At 40.2% G+C, this 21,448-nt stretch overlaps 1 protein-coding gene across 5 annotated transcripts in view; it reads left to right on the forward strand.

Moving 5' to 3' along the window:
• Positions 1–21,448, forward strand: part of frs2a (fibroblast growth factor receptor substrate 2a) — a 118,671-nt gene that overhangs the window by 44,397 nt on the left and 52,826 nt on the right. For all 5 annotated transcript variants that reach the window (XM_072267451.1, XM_072267450.1, XM_072267455.1 and 2 more), the window contains one exon: positions 13,162–13,268. The gene's annotated coding sequence lies outside the window, so the exon portion shown is untranslated. The remainder of the gene's footprint in view (positions 1–13,161; positions 13,269–21,448) is intronic.

The raw sequence follows: 21,448 nt of genomic DNA on the forward strand, positions 1-21,448 counted from the left end.
GCTTCGGGAGTAAACCCCAAGGAAAAGCCCAGACCTGGAGTCCTTAAGGCAGGCCTGTGTTGAGTTCATCAGTGACTGCCAACTCCTGCGATGCTGCTGGTGTCAAACTGTATCGGTCTCTGCCATTCAGCTGGGTTCTTCAGCTGCATTGAGAGGGAGAGTTTGCTGCATGGGCAACAGTTTGCTCTCCATATTGTACAGCCCAGGCTTGGTGTATCTGGACAGCTAGGACACAGCATCCATTGTTGACCCTAACCGACGGAGGCCTCAAATAATTCCTTATTCATCAGTCCAATTTCAAGATGCTTTTCTATCATTGGAACCAAGATTACTAACATAAAATATGTTGCAGACTAGCGTAAGACGATGGTGACTTAATCTTTGGGGGGAGAGAGGGAGGGGGAACATTTGTGTTGGTGGCCTGAGTGAAGGTTGAATTGCAGTCTGAATTTAAAATCCAACATTGTGCAAAACGGACTGAAACAGCAGCTCTGTATCAAATATCTGAAATAGTTTTACAATGCAAGTACTTTTATGTCTACTAATGTTTTTGTAGAGGTACTTTTAAGTGTATTTAAATAATTTCTAAGTCCAAAAGCAATTATATTCTTTCTTAGTACCAGCTGATTAGGGCCAACAGGAAAACCGAACTTTTCCCAGGCACAACTATTTGGACTAGGTGAGAAATAGCACAAAACTACTTGAAGGAAATGGAATTTAAAGGAATAATGAAATAAAATAAATGAAATAATTGCATTAGAAATTAAACATCCCATGTCCTTTTATGTTTTCCCTCATTTTTAAAGTGGAGGGAGTTTAAGAACATTCAGTAATCTAATTTGCTGCAGTATTTTCATGTGTTTCCAGTGTCATTGAAGCATACAAATTAGGAGCAGGAGGAGGTTACTCCATGAAATATAGGAGCAGAATTAGGCCATTAGGCTCATTGAGTCTGCTCTGCGATTCCATCATGGCTGATTTTGATTTTCCCTCACAACCCCATTCTTCTGCCTCCTTCCTGTAACCTTTGACGCCCTGACTAATCAAGAACTTAACAACCTTCACTTTAAACATACCCAATGACTTGACCTTCACAGCCGTCTGTGGCAATGAAATTCCACAGATTTTCCAACATCCTGGCTAAAGAAATTCCTTTTCGTCTCTGCTCTAAAGGGAATTCCTTATATTGTGAGGCTGTGCCCTCTGGTCCTAACTGTTCACACTATAAGAAATATCATTCATATTCACTCTATCTAGGCCTTTCAAAAAGACACAGTTTCACTCGATTCTTAGTGATGAAGGCATACCTTCACATGTTATCTCCAGCTGAATCTGTGGCTAGTTGAAATGTCTGAACTTCCTATGGCAAGAGTGTCCAGCAGAGATGATGGGGGTACAGTTAAAGCACTTGCAATCTTCCTGGTGAACAGCATCACACATTTTGTTCTGAGATCTCAGACGTGGATCATCATGAAATAAGGTACAGAGTAAATGTGTGCAATACAATTCTTGGTGCATTGCCAATCCTGTTAGGAAATCAAGTTAACGTTAGGACCAAAGTTAATAACTTTCATTCACAGATTTCTGAAAGTAGTCATTATGCTCCAGGCAGGGGGTGCTCAGACTTTTGTCATGCAAGGTCAGGTTGTTATCATCTTTTCTGTAATATCTACGTGCACTGCAGTCACCAGTAAGCCATCATCCATGCCAAGGGCACTGGAACATTGCTGTGTGGTAGCGTTAGAACTTGTAAAGGCAGAAGAAAGTAAATCTTGTAAATTTGTTTTTCTGACTTTTACTTTGGCACTGTTGCCCATGGAGAATGATTTTCATCACCTGATAGAATCAATTTGGAAAGTCTGATACAGAGCTTGGCGGAGTTCAAGGAGAACATGGGGGGAAAGGAGCTGTTGAATTGTGTACTCCCTACCTTGTTATTTTCCTCCCCCTAACTTGCTGCTGATTGTACAGTGTGACGAGAACTGAAGTTAGCTGGGTTGTGAGCATACCGTGCATCCTGAAAGCTTTTGTTGGGCATGGTTCTACAGGGCTCCTCCAGATCAGCAGAACCTTGTTGCCACTAATCTGTTCTACATTACGTTTCATGTTGTAACATGGCTTTAGTTGCATACGTACTACCCATGGATTGTGCTTTTGATTCTTGAGCCATGTCGTCAGCAAGTCTATGTGATCCAGCACCCAGGTTGTGCCTCCTTCCCATCAGGAAGGAGATACGGAAGCTTGAAGGCACACCCTCAATGATTTGGGAATAGCTTCTTCCCCTCTTATTACCTATTTCTATTTTTGGACTACTTATTTAATTTAGCTGTTTTGTTTTTATATGGGTATTATGTATGTAACTAAAGCCATGTTTTTATTTTTATATATATAATATTATAGTCATTCTTTTTTTTCTCTTATTTATTGCATTGTGCTACTGCAGCAAAGGAAGCAAATTTCACAACATACAGCAGTGATAAAGCTGATCCTGGCTCTGATGTCTTCTTTATGCCATTGTCACAGTATAAAGCCAACTTGACTGCTGCCAGCATACCAGGCATTGTCTAAGATGATCCACTGTCTATGGTCATACGCGGGTTGGATGTCGTGCAATTGGATCTAGATACCAGTCAGTCCAGATTGGCAAAAACATCTCCTCCACAATCTCCATCAGCATAGGAGCACCGCACGAATGTATGCTTAGTCCCCTGCTCTACTCGCTTTACACCTATGACTGTGTGGCTGAATACAGCTCCAACACCATATACAAATTTGCTGATGACACCACTGTTGTGGGCTGTATCAAAGGGAGTGATGAATCAGCATCCAGAAAGGAGATTGAACACTTGGCTGAGTGGTGCAAAAACAACAACCTCTCACTCAATGACAATAAGACCAAGGAACTGATTGTAGACTTCTGGAGAGGGAAACCAGAGATCCATGAACCAATAGTCACTGGAGGATCAGAGGTGGAGAGGGTCAGCAACTTTAAATTCCTGGGTGTCATTATCTCAGACGACCTGTCTGGGACCCATCATATAAATATAATTGCAAAGAAAGCATGACAGCACCTCTACTTCCTCAGGAGTCTGCAGAGGTTCGGCATGTCATCGAAAACCTTTGCAAACCTCTATAGATATGTGGTGGAAAGTGTGTTCTCCAGCTGTATTACAGCCTGGAATGGCAACACAAAAGGTAGTGGATTCAGCCCAGTACATCAAGGGTAAAACCCTCCCAACCACTGAGCACATCTACGTGAAATATTACCATAAGAAGGCAGCATCCATCATCAGAGATCCCCACCACCCAGGCCATGCTCTTTTTTCGCTGATGCCAACAGGTAGAAGGTACAGGTGCCTCAGGACTCACACCACCAGGTTCAGGAACAGTTAACCATCAACCCCTCAACCATCAGGCTCTTGAACATAAGGGGATAATTTCATTTAAGAACTCTGTTACATTGTTACTTCATGCTTGTTATATGTTGCTATTTATTTACAGTACCTATTAAAAGTATTCACCCCCCCCCCGGAAGTTTTCATGTTTTATTGTTTTACAACATTGAATCACAGTGGATTTAATTTGGTTTTTTTTGACACCGATCAACAGAAAAAGACTTTCGTGTCAAAGTGAAAACAGATCTCTACAAAGTGATTAAATTAATTACAAATAGAAAACACGAAATAATTGATTCCATAACTAGTCACCCCACCTTAATATGTCACACCAAATCATCACTGCTGCAGCCAATTGGTTTAGAAATCTGATAGTTAAATGGAGATCACCTGGGTACAGTCAATGTCTTTCAATGGATCGCAGTAAAAATACACCTGTATCTGGAAGGTCCAACTGTTGGTGAGTCAGTATCCTGGCAAAAATTACACCATGAAGCCAAAAGAACACTTCAAGCAATTCCGTGAAAAAGTTATTGAAAAGCACGTCAGGATGTAGATACAAGAAAATTTCCAAGTCACTGAATATCCCTTGGAGTACAATTAAGTCAATCATTTAGAAATGGAAAGAATATGGCACAGCTGTAAATCTGCCTAGAGTAGGCCGTCGTCAAAAACTGGGTGATTGTGTAAGAAGACAACTAGTGAGGGAGGGCATCAAGAGACCTTTGAAAAATCTGGAGGAGTTACAAGCTTTAGTAGCTGAGATGGGAGAGACTGTGCGTACAACAACTGTTGCCTGGGTGCTTCAGCAGTCGCAGTGTATAGTTCCTGATGTTTCAGTTTACAGTTACTGATCTATAGATTTGCTAAGTATGCTCACGGAAAAAGAATCTCAGCGTTGTACCTGGTAATACTTATGTACTCTGATAAACTTTACTTTGAACTTTAGAACTTTGAATTCCCTTTCAGTTATGATGCATCTTCAGTTTGACATGGTGCCTGCAAGTAGCTTTGTGTGATGTAATTGGCATCTGGCATCTTGGATAAACTGGAAGCCATGTAAAGCTGTGTCCCTGCTTTGCCTGTCGATCACTGGTAGTAATTTTTGAATAGAGAGGGCTACTGACCACCTTTTTCACCTTGAACTACTGATGGTGAGAGTTTGTAAATAAGTGCACTACAAACCTGGAAAGAGTTTAACCACAGATCACGGCTGTGATGATCTGACATTGCTGGAACAAATGGTTGACTTCCAAGAATACTCTTAAATACTGTAATGTTACACTTGTATTCTTAAGAAAAAACTCCATGTTTTAGAAAGTTGCATTATAGCAGAACAGACTGTATTTGCCTTCAAATATAGATTTTAAAGGTTATGTTATAAACAAAGTGGCCCAGGTAATGAAGATGGTGTTCCTTAAATGCACCAATCATATTATAACCAATATACATTAAGAAAATCTACATAATAGTGGAGCTACCTGAACATGTTTCACATTGTTCCGAACTGACTTACTGCTGGTAGGATAACTTTCTAGATATATACCCTGAACAGATATCATCTCCTGGTGAAAGCTCTTCATCTCCCCTCTCTTACAGCAGCTTGTTTATTTTCTCACTGTTCTAACATTTAATTGAAGCAAACATCTCGCTCTCCAATTTGGGTTGGTGCATCGCCTTAGAAGTGGTTGAGAGATCTACTTCAACTGTGAAACATCTGGATCTCAGAATCCAGATTATTACAAATAATACATTATACATTACAAACCTGATACTACATTTTTGAACGACATCACCAAAGGTGCCAATGATAATTCCTAGAAACCAGAAGTGAGGGTGCAGGAACAGGAAGAAACACCAAGTAGGTGACTCACTGCAATGGCATGTTCAGTATGTGGATACATTTATCATAAAAGTCAAAAGAATTTCTGAATGCTGAGACAAATCTGTAGAAATCAAAATGGACAGTTATTTTTTCGACCATTGCCCCTGACTGCAACCTTGCTTCTGGCAAATAAAATGTTTCACAAGAATTGCAAAAGCACCAGCCTCTTCAAATTTGTTAGTCTCGTGTCTGGATAGACAACCGAGGGATGGATAAACTGAGCCCTCTGTGCTGGTCAACAAAATCCTATTGCAGAAGCGCACTGTTGAGTTGCTTAGAAATTATTATAGGTGATATGAGAAAGAAGGGTGGTTCAATATTTTCAGAGTTAATAGCACGTCTCTTTCACTGTCAAAGTACTGCTGTACAAGGTTTAAAATAGTCATCATTTCCCAATTGAAGCCAAGACAGCAGGTCAAAGTTCAATGCTCCCCATAAATGGAAAAATAACAATAGGCGCTTCAAGATGGTCTTTGTATTGTATTTGTTAAATGAGCCCATGGGGGTATTTGAATAGATTTACCAGCACCATTTTTACTGGAATTTAAATGTTGCCATGATACCTTTTGAGTTTTTGTCCATATTTACTAATACAATGTCTGCACATAAAATATTCATAGTGCTTAATTATTTAACTTAATTCACTGTTTTGGAAAAGAACTTCGGTGGTGGAGTGTTTATCAGACCATGTTTTCTAACTGCTCTACTTACTGAAATTTCTGAGATTAGCATTACTCCCCCCATGCTGAAAATTACACAGAAACACAACAGAAGCAGAGAAGGAAGGTATCTCCTTTCCTCTGTTCAACTGACTGCAGTATTCTGGAGTGTTTGGTTTATTCTGATTTCAGTTCCATTGTTGTTGCCAAAGACTGTATCAAATTAATAACCTGATTGCTACATTTTGACAGCATGCAGCTGTGAAAATGTGGCCCATGCAGAAGCCTTTGAACATTATGGAATGATTGCAGCTGAAAAATGTTCTGATATTGGTAGAATTCAGTACATGTTGGTGACCCTGTGCATGCTTTTTCTCCCCCCAATATTTTTTGAAGAATTTGGCCATCGTTAGGAAAACAGTAGGTGCTTTGTTGCCTGAAGCTGGAACAACATCTACTTCAGACCAAAATTTAGCTTTATATGGAATGCTGCAAGGCTTAAATGAATGATAGGATTTCTGGTACATATTATAGGTGTGGTGAAATGATTACCATTCAATGAATGTTTAGATAAAAGGAAATCAGCCAGGGGCAACAATGTAATTAATTTTTGAAACAAAGAACCAAGTAGATGCAAATTGACAGGCAACTAGATCTAGAGGTTCAGCAATCATGAATTTTTAATCACAAATTTAATCATGAATTGGTATTTATTTTCAGTTGATTTTTGTTCAGGAAGAGCACTCAAAGGTATCTATAGCAACTTATTAGGAGTGATGGGGATGTATCTGTTTTTAAATATAACCTGCCTTAGTTACACTGTTCATATGTAGTTGAAGAAATATTCAAGAAGTCATGTGCTATTCAAGAACTATTAGACTACTCTCATTGTTTCAGTAATTCTTGTCAGCATGGATATATGAAAGAAAAATTGACTAATCCCTTGAAATTCATTGGGAAGTGACTATGAATAGATAAGGGAGGACTAGTTGATGCAGTATATTCATATTTTTGGAAGGCTTTTCATAAAGATTTCATACCAGAGATTGGTCAGGAAGATTAAAGTCTGTGGAATTCAAAATGAATCCCATGATGATTAATGAACAGAAAGCAAAAGAAAAACAGGAATTAACAGGTCTTTTTCAGATTGGGACCATGTGACTATGGAAGTACTGCAAAGACTGGTGCTTATGGGCCTTCCAAAAGTGGCTGTTGGGGCGTTAGCAATTTGAAGTAAAAAATGATACTTTTTTTACTCTTGTGTCAAATGCAGTCAGTAGTGACTATTGATACGTCTATGTCAGGGCTCCCCAACCTTTTTTGCACCACGGACCGGTTTAATATTGACAATATTTTTGCGGACCGGCCAATCCGGGGGGGGGGGGTTCAAGTAGGGTTAAACTCACCTCAACATGTCTTTTACAGTGAGGATTGCCAACTTTCTCACTCCCAAATAAGGGACAAAAGTAGCAGTCAAATCCCGAGACACTTGTGTTTACCCCAGGAAGGACTACCATGACCATGAAGCCTTGCGTGGACATCTGTGTGCGCGTATGTGCTGATTTTTTCCACAAATCGGTTTTGGCTTAATCTTCCTGACTATACTGTACATACATTATTTCTACTTTATATAGGCTGTGTATTTATCATATCATTCCTGCCTTTACTATAAGTTAGTGTTATTTTAGGTTTTATGTGTTATTTTGTAGGTTATTTTTTGGGTCTGGGAATGCTCAAAAATTTTTCCCATATAAATTAATGGTAATTGCTTCTTGGCTTCACGCCATTTCGGCACGAAAGGTTTCATAGGAACGCTCTACATTAGCGGGGGAAATACAGGACAAGGGCAGTCCATATGGGACAAACCAATTTAGCCCAATGTACGGGATGTCCCTGCAAATATGGGACAGTTGGCAACCCTATGTTCAAGTTCAACAGTGCATGACAGGGAATGAGGAAAACATAGAAAATAGGTGCAGGAGTAGGCCATTCGGCCCTTCGAGCCTGCACCGCCATTTATTATGATCATGGCTGATCATCCAACTCAGAACCCCGCCCCAGCCTTCCCTCCATACCCCCTGATCCCCGTAGCCACAAGGGCCATATCTAACTCCCTCTTAAATATAGCCAATGAACTGGCCTCAACTATTTCCTGTGGCAGAGAATTCCACAGATTCACCACTCTCTGTGTGAAGAGGTTTTTCCTAATCTCGGTCCTGAAAGGCTCCCCTTTATCCTCAAACTGTGACCCCTTGTTCTGGACTTCCCCAACATCGGGAACAATCTTCCTGCATCTAGCCTGTCCAAACCCTTTAGGATTTTATATGTTTCAATCAGATCCCCCCTCAATCTTCTAAATTCCAACGAGTACAAGCCCAGTTCATCCAGTCTTTCTTCATATGAAAGTCCTGCCATCCCAGGAATCAATCTGGTGAACCTTCTTTGTACTCCCTCTATGGCAAGGATGTCTTTCCTCAGATTAGGGGACCAAAACTGCACACAATACTCCAGGTGTGGTCTCACCAAGGCCTTGTACAACTGCAGTAGTACCTCCCTGCTCCTGTACTCTAATTCTCTCGCTATAAATGCCAGCATACCATTTGCATGCCAGCATACCATTCGCTGGCTTGCTTGTATCGTTGCCTCGCGGCCCGGTAGCACATGCTTTGCGGCCCAGTACCGGTCTGTGGCCCGGTGGTTGGGGACTGCTGGTCTAGGTAATGCTAAAATAAGTAACATGTAGTTCTTTTAAAACTGAGTAAAATTTCTTTGGAACTGATGGCTGCCACACCAGAGCTTTCAGGCACTTGAGTAGTTATTCTGCCAATTGTGTTTGTTGAGATCCCAAAACGGTGTAATCAGATGATGTTTTTGTGCAGCTACCATAGGAAAGAGTATATACAAATGGAGAATAATTTGACAAGGATGCTGCTAAAACTGAAAGATTGCAATTAAAGAAAAATTAAACATGTGTTTTATTTGTAGTTGAAGATGTTAAGGGCTTCCTTTGGAGAGATTGACAAAATTATTAAAATTAACAGAAAAAAAATTGTGATCATTTCCAGCAGCTTCTATCAATATCGTGAGAGACTAATTTTAAGATTTTCCCAATGGAGAAAAAGGTTAATAAACAATGTCTTAAAATCTTAGAAATTTATGGCGTGGGATGAAGTCATTCAGTTTGTTGGGTATGGTACTGTTTGATATTGTAGAAATGACAAATTATTTTGAACGGGAAATACCAGTTCAAAAAAGATGGAATATCAAGAAGTTCAAACTAAGTATGAGGCTTGGTATGGACTGTGAAGACCCTTGAGGACTAAAGTGCTCCATGCCATTTTCTATGATCTCCCATAAAAAAATAAAATCTCTTGTTATTTGTCATGTAAAGATGATTTCTTCAGGAAAATGGTAATTCATTGTTTTCTGTCTGATTACATTCGGAAAAAAGTGGGTTGAGAAACCAGTCTTGGTTCATTATTAGTTTTGTTAAGGTCCAGGGAAAAATGCTTAGATTTGTTACAGCCAAAGATTATTTACTTAATTTTGGTATTGTACTTTTGTAATACAAAAGGAAAGAGGGATTTAATGGTATTAAGAGCTGCCAAAATATATCGGTCCTATCACACTAAATAAATATAGTATTGGAAATACCACTAAAAATTCACTTAGTGTTTTTTTTAGGAGATTTATTATTAATATAAGCTACAGTTCCTGAGTATATGTAGATCACTAGAGTTGCTGCAACCTTATTCAGGACATCATTACCCTTCATTTAAAAAAATACATTGTCAGCTGCTAGTATGTGACTATTATGAGGAATTTACATACAAAGCCATTGCTTTTTTCATCTCTGCTAATTTGTTGTCCATCTACCCAAGCAGCTCAGTCTGAACTAACAACTATCCTATTTACTGCAAGCACTTTAGAGGGAGATTAACGCTATACATAACCCCAACCATTTTGATTGATCAGGTGCCCAAAATTTTAAATGAGCTATGCCTGGAACATTTGCCAGAAGGAAGGTGTGGTTTAATATATAATTATTTAAAAACAATTGCTGTGTGTTTGCTGGGAGATGTGTAGGGGAAGAAACAACCATAACTAGAGAAAAATTCCTGTCTGCTATATTTCAAAAAATCAGTAAAATGAGTTAATCTTGCAGTTTATCTGAATAAACTGCTTGACAAACCACTTTGATCACTGGTCTGCCAGTTATTCTGCCACAGGTTATTACTGATGTATCTTTAACACTTCATTGCTTTTCATTTGAAAAGTTTGTCAAAGAGATCATTACTGTATATACAATAGGGGCACCTCTATCTAAAGAAAATAAAATAATTTGGATTGGCGTAGTAAATTTACTTGACCCGTTTACAGGTCAAATTTTTTAAATGATCAGATTTAATTAACATTTTTATCCAAAGATTCAAAGTACGTTTATCAATGTATGCAGCATACAACACTGAGATTTGTCTTCCCACTGACAGCCATGAAACAGAAAACCATGAAACCCATTCAAAGGAAAATATCAAACCTCCGGTGCGGTATCAGAGGTCTGCCTGATACGGAGAACTTGAAGATAGTGCTGTGGATCTCAGCCTGAAACATCAGCTGTACTCTTTTCCGTAGATACTGCCTGGCCTGCTGAGTTCCTCCAGCATTTTGATGTGTGTTGTTTTGGGAATAAAATAAGCTGATTGAAATAACTGCGGTATACTCTATTTTGTAGACAGGATGCGTTTTACACTGGTGGTGGAGTGAACAAATACTTAAGGTGGTGGATAAGGAGTCAATCACTTAGACTCGGTTGTCTTGGATGATACTGAGCTGCTTGAGAGGATTTAGAGTTGGACTTAATCCAAGAAAGTGAAGGGTGTTTCATCATGAGCTGACTTGTGCCTTGCATGTGGTAGATAATGCCATGTAAATTGATACAATAGACCTTAGCAGCTTTCCTGCTGTTGGTGATTTTGTCTAATATGGATTCTTTATCTGTTGTATAAAATGCTTTTTGAGTTGTTGAATGTTCTAGAGTTATCGCATGAACATGATCTGGCTATATTGTATAATAATCTGATGCCTGATCGTTGATAAAGCACAATTTCTAATTCAAGATAACTGCTGAAGGAATTAAAACAACAATGGTGTTGTAAAACTGAGGCCAAAATTGTGAGCTTTATGGAAAATTTTAGAACATGAATTAACTTTAATTTCCTTGACTTGTTTATTGTTCGGTGCTATTTGTACCCAGCTGAAGTAATCTGTATTTTTCCTGTTCAGCCTGCGAATATAGGGATTTGTGTTAGTTCTGGAAATGCAAGTTAATATAGATGGTGAAGCTTAATGGCAAAATGGTGCATATTATTGTAAAAAATTGAAGAGTTTATTGATTTATAATTCTAAACAGTTAGTGTGCAGTCTGGCTTTACAGTAGTAAATAGGACATTTCATTTTCAAAATTGATTTTAAGGTAATTCTAAATAAATCAAGCATTGAATACAGGAAATGGGAAGTTGTATAAGACATTACTTCCTGCCCATTATACTGCTGGGCTTTAGGATAGCAGTGAAGGTCTTCCATCTCTGTCTGTCCATACCATCACACACAGATGTAGAACAATTCTTCATTCCTGTTTTTGTAACAATTTTATTTTAACCAGGCAGGGTTGTTAGCCCTGAGCTGAACCACCAAATTTGGAGGATTTGTGGACCCCTCAGTCTGGCCTCCACTCTTTGACCCTTTTGGCATTGGTGACCCTACTGCGAGCCAAAGCACAAGGCCCTGATGCCAGTCAATATATAGCTGTCTGGGTCATTGAGGCATGCAAGCCTCCAAGCCACAACAAAGTTGTACTCCTCCTGGAAGTCTAAAAGATGTCGGTGAGGCCTAATCTGAGGCATTGTTTGCAGTTTTGGTCACCTACCTACAGGAAAGATGTAAATAAGGTTGAAAGAGTACAGAGAAAATTTATAAGGATGTTGCTGGGTCTGGAGGACCTCAGTTATAAGGAAATATTACATAGGTTAGAACTTTATTCTTTGAAACATAGAAAATTGAGAGGAGATTTGATGGAGGTATACAGAATTATGAGGAGTAGAGATAGGGTAAATGCAAGCAGGCTTTTTCCCAGAGGCTGGATGGGATAACAACTAGAGATCATGGGTTAAGTGTGAAAGGTGAAATGTTTAAGGGGGACATGAGGGGAAACTTCACTCAGAGGGTCATGAGAGTGTGGAACGAGTTGCCAGCCAAGTGGTGCATGTGAGCTTGATTTCATAATTTAAGAGAAGTTTGGAGAGGTACCTGGATGGTAGAGGTATGTAGGGCTATGATCCTCATACGTCGATAGGACTGGACAGTTTAAATGGTTTGGCATAGATTAGATGGGCTAAAAGGCCTGTTTCTGTACTGTATTTTTCTATGACTTTTCTATTGCAGACGTTTTCCTGGATGGTAGTGCACAACACAGTGAAAATTTTCTAGTCTCTCGTCTACTGAAGACATGTTGGTTATGCTAAACAGGAAGACCCTGTTACTGCTTCCTGCATTTATCATTGGTTCAAGATATTGGCCAGGATGGAGGATTTTTGGTTTTCCTCATCCCCTTTTCCAGAGACATTGGAACACCATTTCATAGGGACCAGGGATTTTCCTTTACTAATTATTTATTAATGTTTAAACCTGTTCAGTAATTTTTAGTGTGGATTCTGACTATATGAAGTCACTCCTTTGCTAATCTGCTGATTTCTGGTGTGATGGGAAGGGGGAGTTAGAGATGATATTTCCTCCCATGCAGAAGGGTTTCTTGGCCATTTGTATTATGGTGGAAGCTAGTTCATTTGTAACAGCTTAAGGATCAAACTTGCTAACTTGCAGAACATGTTGTAGTTCAATTATACATTGAATAAACACTTAAATAGCCGTAGATCCACTGCCTAAGCTGTGTTTGGTGCTGTACTGTATGGAATGTGAAAGTGTAATTACTGAGTTATTTGAACACCAGAATTCTCTTTTAATTTAATTCTAAACCCTGTTCTCATTCCTCAAACTACATTTATGAGGATTAAAGACTTGTTTTTGCACGTTATCTTAGTGCTATTTAAAAAGAGGGCAAATCTACAAGAAAACAAGCACGCAATATGTGATTGCATTCATGAAGTGTTTATGAAGCATTGCCCATTGTTTGGTGCATGAAATCTTCTTTCTTTTTCCCTTCCAGGGTGAAACTATAAAATGGCTGTTCAATGATCAGACGAAAAACTTTAAAAATATGATTGAATTCATGACACTAAGGGTGAGACTGGGAACATTAATGGCCAAGTCTGGGTAAGTAAATTGTTAGCAGCTTTTTTTCTGTTAAAAGCTCAACTTTGAACTTGCAGCATTGTAGATAATCATGTTAAAATTTAAGCATGAGCTTGTATGCCTGTGCAAAAGCACTCATCCAGCTTTCTAATAATGACATTACAAATATGCATATTGTAAATTGAGTTTCAGAAGAATAAAGTATTAAAATACTGGAAAAATTTAATGGCCCTTGGATGTTATAACAGAGCAACAGTTTGTTTTGAGGCTTCCTTTGTACTTATTTTCCAATCCTGTTCAAGTACGCTACCTGTGTTATCAATAAGTTCCGAGCTGTAGCTACACATCATTCCGAAGGTAGTCTTAATCATCTGGCCTGTACGGTACCATGCTGCAGTTTTGTTGTTTGGGGTATATTTTGTGGTTGTGCAGGTCTCAGTTCTTAATATTAACAAATACAGAGACAAAGAATGTAAGGATTTATCTGTTTATTTATTGAGATGCACTGTGGAACAGGTCCTTCTGGCTCTATGAGCCGCGCCAACCAGTAATCCCCCGATTTAATCCTAGCCTATTCACAGGACAATTTACAATGACCAATTAGTTTACCAACTGGTATGCCTTTGGACTGTGGAAGGAAACTGGAGCATCTAGGAGAAAGCCCGTGTGTTCATGGGAAGAACGTAACAACTTCTTACAGGCAGCAGAGGGAATTGAACCCGTGTTGCTGGTACTGTAAAGAGTTGTGCTGCCCTTAAAAAAATATGTATTTGTTATTGTAGCTGTACTCTTGTCTCAATTTTTATCACTTTTAGGATATAGTTCTTTTTGGTATCAGTACACAATTTAATTATGGGGCTTGTATCTGGGGTCTGATCATCTGTGTATGAAAGGGATTTTTATAGAAGGAGCAGTTTTTGGAAAAGCTGCCTGTTTTTATTTTTGCTCGACTCCCTCAAGTGTGAGAAGCTAGGACCAATTATAGCAATTCTTTTGAACTTTTAAATCTGTTAATCACATCAAGTCCTTGCCAGAGTTTGCCATAAAAGAGACTTTTAATTTTTTTTTTAGCTAGAATTTGAATATTTATAATTCCATCAGTTTGGGACCACCATGAAGTTCTTCATGTTGGTTTGCTAGGATGTTTATTCATTTGGTAACAGATATCTAGGTCCACAAAGAACTAATTGAGTAGATTATTTGTCACCTCATTCACAAAATCTCTGGTCTCTGCTATAACACAGATCAAGTAAAGCAGTGAGGATCTCACTTTGTGACCCAGAATGTAAAATTTAAAGAAGCTAAATACTTCTGGTTATGCTTTAGAAAAATTAGTAAGACTTGTCTTTAATTGGCACTTTCAAAGCACCTTTCAGGACATTCCAAACTACTTAAAGCCAATAATATGTTATACTTTTCATTATTACATTAATGTAGACATCCTTGTAATATAAGAGACACAGTAAAGCAAGTTTATTGAACATAGAACATAGTACAGCACAGTACAGGCCCCTCGGCCCACAATATTGTGCCGACCCTCAAACCCTGCCTCCCATATAAGCCACCAACTTAAATTCCTCCATATACCTGTCCAGTAGTCTCTTAAACTTCACTAGTGTATCTGCCTCCACCACTGACTCAGGCAGTGCATTCCAGGCACCAACCACTCTCTGAGTAAAAAACCTTCCTCTAATATCCCCCTTGAACTTCCCACCCCTTACCTTAGAGCTATGTCCTGTTGTATCGAGCAGTGGTGCCCTGGGGAAGAGGCGCTGGCTATCCACTCTATCTATTCCTCTTATTATCTTGTACACCTCTATCATGTCTCGTTTCATCCTCCTTTCCTCCAAAGAGTAAAGCCCTAGCTCCCTTAATCTCTGATCATAATGCATACTCTCTAAACCAGGCAGCATCCTGGAAAATCTCCTCTGTACCCTTTCCAATGCTTCCACATCCTTCCTATAGTGAGGCGACCAGAACTGGACACAGTACTCAAAGTGTGGCCTAACCAGAGTTTTATAGAGCTGCATCATTACATCGCGACTCTTAAATTCTATCCCCTGACATATGAAAACTACCGCCCCATAAGCTTTCTTAACTACCCTATCCACCTGTGAGGCAAATTTCAGGGATCTGTGGACATGTATCCCCAGATCCCTCTGCTCCTGCATACTTCCAAGTATCCTGCCATTTACTTTGTACTCTGCCTTGGAGTTTGTCCTTCCAAAGTGTACCACCTCACACTTCTCCGGGTTGAACTCCATCTGCCACTTCTCAGCCCACTTCTGCATCCTATCAATGTCTCTCTGCAATCTTTGACAATCCTGTACATTATCTACAACACCACCAACCTTTGTGTCATCTGCAAACTTGCCAACCCAGCCTTCTACCCCCACATCCAGGTTGTTAATAAAAATCACAAAAAGTAGAGGTCCCAGAACAGATCCTTGTGGGACACCACTAGTCACAATCCTCCAATCTGAATGTACTCCCTCCACCACGACCCTCTGCCTTCTGCAGGCAAGCCAATTCTGAATCCACCTGGCCAAACTTCCCTGGATCCCATGCCTTCTGACTTTCTGAATAAGCCTACCGTGTGGAAACTTGTCAAATGCCTTACTAAAATCCATATAGATCACATTCACTGCACTACCTTCATCTATATGCCTAGTCACCTCCTGAAAGAACTCTATCAGGCTTGTTAGACACGATCTGCCCCTCACAAAGCCATGCTGACTGTCCCTGATCAGACCATGACTCTCTAAATGCCTATAGATCCTATCTCTAAGAATCTTTTCCAACAGCTTTCCCACCACAGACGTAAGTCTCACTGGTCTATAATTACCCGGACTATCCCTACTACCTTTTTTGAACAAGGGGACAACATTCGCCTCCTTCGAATCCTCCGGTACCATTCCTGTGGACAACGAGGACATAAAGATCCTAGCCAGAGTCTCAGCAATCTCTTCCCTCGCCTCATGGAGCAGCCTGGGGAATATTCCGTCAGGCCCTGGGGACTTATCCGTCCTAATGTATTTTAACAACTCCAACACCTCCTCTCCCTTAATATCAACATGCTCCAGAATATCAACCTCACTCATATTGCCCTCACCATCATCAAGTTCTCTCTCATTGGTGAATACTGAAGAGAAGTATTCATTGAGGACCTCGCTCACTTCCACAGCCTCCAGGCACATCTTCCCACCTTTATCTCTAATCGGTCCTACCTTCACTCCTGTCATCCTTTTTTTCTTCACATAATTGAAGAATGTCTTGGGGTTTCCCTTTACCCTACTTGCCAAGGCCTTCTCATGCCCCCTTCTTGCTCTGCTCAGCCCCTTCTTAAGCTCCTTTCTTGCTTCCCTATATTCCTCAACAGACCCATCTGATCCTTGCTTCCTAAACCTCATGTATGCTGCCTTCTTCCACCTGACTAGATTTTCCACCTCACTCGTCACCCATGGTTCCTTCACCCTACCATTCTTTATCTTCCTCACTGGGACAAATTTATCCCTAATATCCTGCAAGAGATCTCTAAACATCGACCACATGTCCATAGTACATTTCCCTGCAAAAACATCATCCCAATTCACACCGCAAGTTCTAGCCTTATAGCCTCATAATTTGCCCTTCCCCAATTAAAAATTTTCCTGTCCTCTCTGATTCTATCCTTTTCCATGATTTTGCTAAAGGCCAGGGAGCGGTGGTCACTGTCCCCCAGATGCTCACCCAGTGAGAGATCTGTGACCTGACCCGGTTCATTACCTAGTACTAGATCTAGTATGGCATTCCCCCTGGTCGGCCTGTCCACAAACTGTGACAGGAATCTGTCCTGAACACACTTAACAAACTCTGTCCCATCTAAACCCTTGGAATTAATCAGGTGCCAATCAATATTAGGGAAGTTAAAGTCACCCATGATAACAACCCTGTTACTTTTGCACCTTTCCAAAATCTGCCTCCCAATCTGCTCCTCTGTTTCTCTGCTGCTACCAGGGGGCGTATAGAATATCCCCAATAGAGTAACTGCTTCCTTCCTGTTCCTGACTTCCACCCATATTGACTCAAAAGAGGATCCTGCTACATTACCCACCCTTTCTGTAGCTGTAATAGTATCCCTGACCAGTAATGCCACCCCTCCTCGCCTTTTCCCCGCCTCTCTATCCCTTTTAAAGCACTGAAATCCAGGAATATTGAGAATCCATTCCTGCCCTGGCCCTCTGTAATGACCACTACATCACAATTCCATGTTATGTATCCAAGCTCTCAGTTCATCGCCTTTGCTCCTGATGCCTCTTGCATTGAGGTACACACATTTCAGCCCTTCTACCTTACTGTCTTTACACCGTTTATTCTGCTTCTCTTTCCTCAAAGCCTCTCTATATGTTACATCTGGCTTTACTCCATGCACTTCTTTCACTGCTCTATCGCTCTGAGTCCCATCCCCCTTGCAAATTAGTTTAAACCCTCCCGAACCATGCTAGCAAACCTACCTGCAAGGATATTGCTCCCCCTCGAGTTCAGGTGCAACCCATCCAATCTGTACAGGTCCCACCTTCCCCAGAAGAGATCCCAATGATCCAAAAATCTAAAACCCTACTCCCTGCACCAACTCCTCAGCCACGCATTCAACTGCCATCTCCTCCAATTCTTACCATCACTGTCATGTAGCACTGGCAGCAATCCTGAGAACGCCATCCTTGATGTCCTGTTCTTCAGCGTTCTGCCTAGTTCCCGAAACTCACACTTCAGGACCTCATCCCTCTTCCTGCCTATGTCGTTGGTCCCAACATGTATTACGACTTCTGGTTGCTTTCCCTCTCGTACCAGGATGTCTTGCACCCAGTCAGAGACATCCCGGACCCTGGCACCTGGGAGGCAACAACCCATGCGAGTGTCCTTCTCACGTCCACAAAATCTCCTGTCTGCTCCCCTGACTATACATGACAAATAGCCAGGTAAATCTGTTTGAACAAAGATTATTGAGTGTTAAGTATTGAAATATAGATATTAGTAGCAGAAATAAGGTATAGCAAATCATAAACATGGAGATTCTGCAGATGCTGGAAATCCAAAGCGCAATACTCTCTTCATATGACAAGCCATTCAATCGTGAAATCATTTTCGTGAACCTCCTTTGAACTCTCTCCAGTTTCAGCACTTCCTTTACAAGATAAGGGGCCCAAAATTCCTTACAATACTCCCAAGTGAGACCTCACCAGTGCTTTATAAAGCTTCAACATTACATCCTTGCTTTTATATTCTAGTCCTCTTGAAATGATGCCAACATTGCATTTGCCTTCCTCACCACAGACCCAATGTACAAATTAAGCTTTAGAGAATCCCAAGTCCCTTTGTGTCTCAGTTTTTTGTACTTTCTCTTCATGTAGAAAATGGTCAACCCTTGCATTCTTCCACTAAGTGCATGAGCATACTCTCCTTGACACTGTATTCCATCTTCTATTTCTTTGCCCATTCTCCTAATCTGTTTAAGTTCTTCTGTAGCCTCTTTACTTCCTCAAAATTACTTGCCCCTCCAGCTACATTTATATTATCTGCAAACTTTGCACCAAAACCATCAATTCTGTCAACCAAATCATTGACATATAGTGTAAAAAGAATTTGTCCCAACACAGACCCTCTGTGGAACACCACTAGTCACCAGCAGCCAGGCAGAAAAGGCCCCCTTTATTCCCATTCTTTGCCTTCTGCCAATCAGTCATTGCTTTATCCATGCTAGAATCTCTCCTGTAATACCATGGGCTCATAGCTTGTTAAGCTGCCTCATGTGTGGCACCTTGCCAAAGGCCTTCTGAAAAGCTAAGTATACTACATCAACCAATTCTCCTTTGTCTGTCCTGCTTGTTGCTACTTCAAGGAATTCCAACAAATTTGTTCGGCAAGATTTTCCCTTGAGGAAACCATACTGACTATGGCCTATTTTACCATGTGCCTGCAGGTACCCCAAGACCTCATGCTTAATAATCAACTCCAACATCTTAGCTACTGAGGTCAGACTAACTGGCCTGTAGTTCCCTTCCTTCTGCCTCTCTCTCTTCTTGAAGAGTGGAGTGACATTTGCAATTTTCCATTTGCAATCTTGTGATTCTTGAAAGATCATTACTAATGCCTCCACAATCTCTTCAGCCACCTCTTTCAGAACTCTGGGGTATACACCATCTGGTCCAGGTGACTTATCTACCTTCAGATCTTTCAGTTTCCATAGAACCTTCTCTCTAGTAATGGTAACTTCACACACTTCATGACCCCTAACACCTGGAACTTCCACCTATTGCCAGTGTCTTCCACAGTGAACACTGATGCAAAATACTTATTCAGTCCGTCTATTATTTCGTTGTCCCCCATTACTACCTCTCCAGCGTCGTTTTCTAGCAGTCCAATATCCACTCTTGCCTCTCTTTTATACTTTATATATCTGAAGGAATTTTTAGTATCCTTTTTAATATTATTGGCTAGCTTACTTTGATATTCCATATTTGCCTTAATGACTTTTTTTACTTGCCTTCTGTTGTTTTTTAAAAGCTTCCCAATCCTTTTAACTTCCCAATCCTTTTAACTTCCCACTAATTTTTGCTCTATTATATGCCCTGTCTTTGGTTTTTATGTTGGTTTTGACTTCTTTTGTTAGCCAGTATTCTGTCACTTTTCCTTTACTTATTAAACAGGTATAGTATCCCTTCTACTGCCATTTTTTTCTGTTTTCTTTTGAACTGCTTTGGTGCAATTCCCTTTAATTCTTTGTCCTCTCGTGATTTGACTGATATAGCCCCATTTATATTAAGTTCCTTTGTCTCATTGTGTGCTGTATCACATGATATAGGCAATCATGGTCTCAGGATGGTCTCTGGGTGGTGGGGTGGTGGAGTGGAGGTGAGCTTCTTCCCTCCGCTAGCCCGCATATCACCCTGTGGCAAGGTGTAGCACCTGCTTAGCACCCCCTCCCGGATCAGGGTCACGTGAAAGCCATAGGGGCATTTAGTGGGTGGTCGTACGAGGAGCTGGTGCATATCACAAGTCCTGGTTATGTGATCACTGATGCCAGGCAGACAATCTCTGAAGAATATTGGTAACGGCTGGGGTCACCCATCCTGTATTAGAATGGCATATAACAAACAAATGAGCCCTTATATTACTGCTTCTGTCGTCATCCACTGTCATGTTCTGTCTCACCAGTAAATACCTTAATGAAATAATGTAATGTTTTTGATTCATCCACATGGTTACTCTGTCCTTTTTCTCTCTCCAATAATGTTGCCTGAGAAGGGAAAGTGACCAGAATGCCAGAGTTGTACTTCTTGGCAATGTTCACAAATTAGCCAGCTCATTTTGGAACTTCCAGCTTGATGCCATTTTTTTTTTCATTTGGCAATGAAATTGAGTTAGACCTTTGATTATCTCAGCAATCAGTTACCCAGCTGGATTACTTTTACCACAAAGATCCATCCTACAACTGGTTACCAGTGTATAGGTATAGTGTATTAATTTATAAAAGTAATGTTTCTATTTACTCAAATAGAAAAGTTATTTCTATATTACTTTTTGAAGTGTAGTAACTTTTATATCGGAAAACACTGATTATCTGTATTAATGGTACCCTAAAACTATGTAGCTTTGATTGAAGTCTGCTTTGCATTGGTGTTGTGAGTGAAACTTTCCCTTTGATACCAAGAGAACCCTATTTGACTTCATCTGAATTGAGAGTATTCTGATTATGTCTAATGCTGTAGAGTGCCATGATTTGCCTATGTATCGTTGAACTGTAACACTGGCTTAAAACATTTCCCATTGTGTTAATGAAAAACCTATTTGCAATGCTTATTTAGACGTAAGAAATAATGAAGTGGACTTAATCTAAAGACCAACTTAATCAGCTTATGGCCAGATATCTATCTGAAACATAGGTACATAGTCATACTTTATTGATCCCGGGAGAAATTGGTTTTCGTTACAGTTGCACCATAACTAATTAAATAGTAATAAAACCATAAATAGTTAAATAGTAATATATAAATTATGCCAAGAAATAAGTCCAGGACCAGCCTATAGGCTCAGGGTGTCTGACCCTCCAAGGGGGGAGTTGTAAAGTTTGATGGCCACAGGCAGGAATGACTTCCTATGACGCTCTGTGTTGCATCTCGGTGGATTGAGTCTCTGGCTGAATGTACTCCTGTGCCCAACCA

The sequence above is a fragment of the Mobula birostris genome, chromosome 9, assembly GCF_030028105.1.
Source record: "Mobula birostris isolate sMobBir1 chromosome 9, sMobBir1.hap1, whole genome shotgun sequence".
Lineage (NCBI taxonomy): Eukaryota > Metazoa > Chordata > Chondrichthyes > Myliobatiformes > Myliobatidae > Mobula > Mobula birostris.